Raw genomic sequence first — 6,481 nt, forward strand, 5'->3', positions numbered from 1 at the left:
GCCCTTCTTTTAATTAGGGTTTTGAGGCTTCTGAATTCCTCAGTTCAAATTTCATTTAAATTTAAACATGATGCAGCAACCAAGCTAGTCCATGGCCAGGGTAAAGCTAGGGATGTGACAACTCACCCCCACTAAACAAGAATCTCGTCTCGAGATTCAAGCGTAGGGTAGGGTGAAGGTAACGCGGACTAGTATAATCTTCACGATCCAGGGTGCACTTCATAGAAACGTTGATTCGAACACCATCTTTGTCTTGTCGTCTTGCTCTGAGAACTCCAACTAACATGACAATGAGAGGAAAGGAAAGATCCTAAAAGAATGGTTCTTCTCGAAGGTCGAACAACTCAGGATTAACTCGCGGAATGAGACATAGCAACATCTCTCGGTTGAGACACGAGATACACATCAAGAGGGGTGGAAAGAAACGGATGACGAAGGTTCACTAGGTAGACAACAATTCCACACCTAGGAAGGTGGTAAACGATTGTCAACGTAGCGAGGAGTTGAGTTGCCATGATACCACGACGAAACATCCTGGAGGAGGGTGATTCGTAGATTATTATCTTAAGTGGCAAAAAGAATTACTTTTGATATAGAGATCATTGAGACTCTCTATATCAGCCTAAGGCAAATCACAGCAATCGTTTGGAGGGGGTCGGTAGAATGGCATACTCAAACTTGGATGATGTGGATTACCTTGTTGAAGACAACGTAATGGATGAATTTTGCTTATCACCGGAAATGGAAGAGACCCATGGTAGAATGGCACATTGGCGGTGCAAGCTGGGAACAAAATGCAAATGCTGGGAATGATTCTGGTAACTGGGGAAGAACCCAACAATAGAAAGTGAATTCACTGTTTGAGAAGGTCATAGCATTGCCGAGGAAACTGAGAGCAAACCCAGCTAGTGCCGATGATAACACATAGCGCTTGTGCGTGCTCTCAAGAACTTGAGCATTTCCATATTCATCAAGGTTTTACCAACATCCGTGTCAAGGGTCCGGTAACACAACTTACTACCATGATGAATGGTGATGGAGGATGCAGATGCAAAGGAAGATAACACCTTCTCAAATTTCACCCTTGGCGGGGCCAAGGAAATAAAATCTGGATGATCGACCGAGAGACATTTAGCACTCCGCTTCTAATGTTCTCCTTGATGTGCTAGCGTAATCCACCCATAGATATGGGTTGATATCTAGAACATCAAGTAAAAGGTCGGACATCGGGAGCAATAGAATCCATAAGGAACAGTTTCGGAGGTAAATCCTACGAAATCCTTATGGGGAGGTGGCCAACTTCCTCAACAAGATACTACAATGATAGGTCTTCCGGCTGGGTGTGTTGGCCACGACATCCACTTTACCGGTTATCGAGGGACCAATATTATAGTTCTTGGAGAATGTTCCAACCATCATATCTGCCTGAGATTCAGATCTGGTTGGTGTCAGGATATTCCAGGCTCATCGAGTCTTAGGAAGAAAAATGAAAGTTTGCAACACAAATCGACGAGATGACGTTGCGGGATTCTCGGGAGATGAACTACGATAGCAAGCTCCAAAACATGAGCTGGTTCTGCTACAAACATGTGAACACGTTGTCCCAGACAAGCATGGCCACGTGGTAGTCTTATAATAAAACACTACCGAGTTCAGGAGGGGAACCATCATCGAGGATATCAAAATCCTTGCATAAGGTATACTCTTAAGAAGGAACTTCTTCTCCTTGAACAAATCAATCAGTGGCTTGGTGTGCTAGGGATACATATAGATTGAAGGTTGCAAGTCTTCAAACCACAGAATTCTTCGCACGTGTGCATGACTGACTTGCGATGATTCCAGAGGAAGCAACATTGACTTTCTCGAGTCCATGGCGGCAACTTGCATCATATGCACATGAATTAAAGGAAGTCACTACCTTCATCCAAACATATGCTTCATGAGCTAGCATGAACAAATGCTTTCAAAAGTTTCCAACACTAGCTTAATGTTCAACAAAATTATGGAGGAGATAAAGATGTTGTCAATGGGCTCAACAACAATTCATCTAGGTTTCCTTTTAAAAGGAATTCCATAGTTAAGTGAACAAGTGATAGCATTGGTCAGACCCAAAAGATATAATGGTGTATGCTCGAGGGATCAACCACGAATAAGACAACATTACGAGCATCGTTGGTACTGATTTGATTTGACGATAGCCCACACTCAAATCAAAGGATTGATAAGACAATAGGTCCAGCAACTGATCACAAGGACCAATCGATGAAGATATCATCTTTCTTCAACACACACTACACAAGAATATCCCTTTGGAATGAACTAAGTCAGACAAGCTTTTATCTTCCAACTCTCCAAGTTGTTGTCTAGCTTAACCAACTAGCTCAGGGATATCTAACACCGATTCTTGGAGAGAAGGTGGTTCACAAGAAAACAACTTGATCACGAACTCAACATAGCGGTCAGGTGACAACCCGGTAACACCTCCAAGAAGATATTTGGAAAGTCACGAACCACCGGTATGTTACTAAGCTCGAGAACAATCTTGCTTTTGAGGGCAAGACGATATGATCAAATGAGTGAGGACTTGACAAGATCCTAACTCATCAATCGAAGGGTGCACCGAAATAAGGACTAGGTAGCACGATCAGTCTTAGAAGGATGATTCGAAAACCAACATACTAAGAATGAAATTATTATCCTTTAACTACCAAGCAACAGAGTTGCTAGCAGTATTGATTTCACACATCACAATTCATTTGTCGGTATTCCGGTTGCCTTAACACGAAGACCGAGGAATGACAAAGGATGGCGAGAAGTATCACTATGTCAAGAATTCACAAAAGGTGGTGCAATTCTCATGAAATTCCTGTCATAAAGAAGGTAATACTTCAGGGTAGAACAAAACCAAAAGCTGGATTGGCATTTGATCTGCGGAATACAACTACTTTGACCCAATCCTAGATATGGATGAGGTACTGGAGTTTGTTTCTCCAAGTCATTCAGGACAGAATGGCTTGACGGACCACAAGAGTAATAGGCATCGATGAACGAATGCACACATAATCTTGACTATCAATTGATAGACGAGGGTCAGAAGACAACTAAAGAGGGACAACTCAAGGAACACACGATTTTCTGAGTTGTGGGTGCATGGTTTAGCATGTCGAACGAATTCCACATATTTCTTCCGGATAACCCATACAGAAAGGTAGAACTGGCAGAGTCACAATATAGAATCGAGAACCCATCGAGAGCACTCTGATTGTGATCTTTCGATCAGCGAGGAACATCTGCCATAAGCGGTTCATGGTATTTGGAAGAAAGGAATACCACGAACATCGAGGACTAATGCAAAGGTTGCTAATAACCTTAAGGAACGAGCAAAACTATCAACATGAAGCAAGTAGGGTGAATCTCGGGTTCAAAACCCAGGGATAGAATACCTACTACTAAGTAGCATCACGGGATGCTTCCGAGAATAAAGGCCAGAATCTTCACACTAGGACACAAATCATGGCTAGACCACTAGATGATCCCCTAAGACACCTAGGGTCATAATAATATCTCCAACATATATGTCAAGGTAACAGAGTACCTCAACTCACTGATTAGTGTGGTTAATCTGGCCCATGGGAACATTGAAACGGGAAGAAAGGATTTGCAAATGCATCAGACTACTTAGAAACCTGGGATGACTCGGACAGCATAACGGCTGTAAATGCTCAGAAAAGATTTGAGACATTCACAAAAATGGTGGCATAACCACTCAGAAGCACAATATCAAGGTTTCGAGATCAACAATTAACATACGGAAGTAGTAGGAACTGAACAGAGGCTTAAGTCCAAAAATCTTATAAGTCTACTGATTAGTAACACGTGATCCTAATAGAAAGAAGAGATAGCCTAGTTCTTAATCCCCGCAGGAAAGATAAGATGACTCAGATCAGAAGGGCATGAGGTATAAGGAGTAAAAAGAGCCTTACGTTCCATCCCACAATCAATTCCCTTATATAACTAAAGAATTTCTAGACTCAACTTCGACCAGTTTGGCTTGGTAATCCTACAGGCAGTCAAGCTCTGATACCAACGCTGTCAGGACCCCGACTCAATGCCACATCGATCTAGCATGTAACACCTCATATCACTTTGCGGCCTCACGCACGGTATTCCCACGGGTGTCGCCTTACCTTTGCCCGGGACCGTTTGCGCCTTTTGGCACACGTATATGACAGTGTCGCTAGCATCCATATGATAAGGAGCCCGGGCTGACATGGCTAGTCGTAAACCCAAAGCGGCGCAGACTTACAGGGACAGGCATCCATGACCCAGCATCGAACGTGTCGGTCATCAGCGAGTGAATCCAGGCTGTAGCACTGGGCTAGCAGGACTCCGGTGAACCGGGCTATAGCGGGCTAACAGGACTCCGGTATTCACCGCGTGACATTTCCCCGAAGGGACAGACACAGGAACGAAGAAGGACACATGCCGGCCAGCCTAAGTGTTCCGAAGCAGTAGCAAGCTACCATGGCTCGGTGGAAACACTAGGAGACATTTCCCGGTAAGAGAGGCTACTAAAGATAAACAACTAGATGGTCAGATCCCACACATACCAAGCATTTCAATAACATACACACAATATGCTCGATATGTGCAAATACAACATGGCATCACAACATGACTCTACGACTCAAGTATTTATTCCATAGGCTCCGAGGAGCGAGATATTACAAACAGGGGTCTCACGACCCAACATTCAGAGCATACAAGTCAAAGCACAAACGGAAGCTATCATGTCTGAGTACAGACATCTATAAATGAAAAAGGCTGAGAAGCCTGACTATCTATCAGATCCTGCCGAGGGCACAAGATCGTAGCTGAGGTATCAAGCTAAACGTCGAAGTCCACGCGAAACTACTAGTGAGACCGAAGTCTCTCTGCAAAACATAAAATAGGCAAACGTGAGTACAAATGTACCCAGCAAGACTTACATCAGATCTATCTACGCATGCATCATTATCAACAAAGGGATGGTGGGGCTTAACTACAGCAAGCCAGCTTTGACTCGGTGGCTATCCTGAACTACGACTGCGAGTAACTTTTTTGAGGTGGCGCACACGAGTCCACATATTCACCATATCAATACACCACTATGGATCCGCTCCCGTCTCCCTACGAGAACGCCATCCATAGCACTCATGCTTATCTTGCGTATTTTAGAGTATCCACTTTCACTTGTCTATGAACTGATATAAGCAACCCAGAAGTCCTTTTCCGTGGACACGGCTATTCGAATAGATTAGGTTAACCCTGCAGGGGTGTACTTCTTCACACACGCTCTCACCACTTACCGCCGTTTACACGACATGTGCTCGGCAACCTTCAAGCGGAAGCCCAACGTGGGTGTCGGCCACGACCTACCTAATCACCTAAGTCTCTAGTCCAGGTTTATCGCCTATTCGGGTTCCATCCATGAGGAGATCCGACCGGAGTTTCGCTCACAGCCCCAAACGATGTGTACAGGGTTCCGTGACACCAAACGGGTGCCCGGTTTACCCGGCCACGTGCCTACCGCATCACAGCCCACCCCTACGGTCAGCGCTGTCCACGGCCTCCAGCATACTACAAACACCAGAAACTACTTGCAACTCCTGGACAGAGGACAAGGGTGATTAAGAAGCCGAGAGGGTCCATTGGTTTCGGGCCCAATGCGTGGTAGTAGCTGAATCATGGATCACAAACACAGAACTCAGTTCCTGAGGACGGCTGCAATGAGACAACCCACCATGTACTCCTACATGGCCTCTCACCGCTACCTTTACCAAATCGTGTTCACACGCTTAGCTCACACACCGTAGGACATGTTCACACACCCCTGATTCATCCCCGATGAATCAGACCTGACTCAACTCTAAGCGATAGCAGGCATGACAAACAAACATGAATGAGTAGACACATCAGGGCTCAAACAACTCCTACTCATGCTAGTGGGTTTCATCTATTTACTGTGGCAATGACAGGTCATGCAAAGGATAAAGGGGTTCAGCTACCGCAGCAAGTAACAGATAAATCGGTGTTGTCCTAATGCATTAAAAGAGAGCAGGAGCGAGAGAGTAGGATTGTATCGGAATGAACAAGGGGGTTTTGCTTGCCTGGCACTTCTGAAGATAATATAGCTCTTCATCGGTGTCATCGATCACATCGGCGGTACACGTCTATCGAGAGGGGACAATTACCGGCAAATACAGAAAAACACGATCAATGCAATGCACAATATGATGCATGATCATGACATGGCAAAATGGATGTGTTTTGGGCTAATGCAACTAGCAACAGATTAAATGAAGTTGGTTTGAATATAAGATTCAGATTCAACTCCATATGTGATTATTCAAATGCCATTTAATTGATTTGTGCTAAACAGCAGCTATAAGTTGTTCTAACATGCATGAAAATGGTACAGATGGATTCCTTGAATTTTTCT

Source organism: Triticum dicoccoides, chromosome 3A, assembly GCF_002162155.2.
Source record: "Triticum dicoccoides isolate Atlit2015 ecotype Zavitan chromosome 3A, WEW_v2.0, whole genome shotgun sequence".
Lineage (NCBI taxonomy): Eukaryota > Viridiplantae > Streptophyta > Magnoliopsida > Poales > Poaceae > Triticum > Triticum dicoccoides.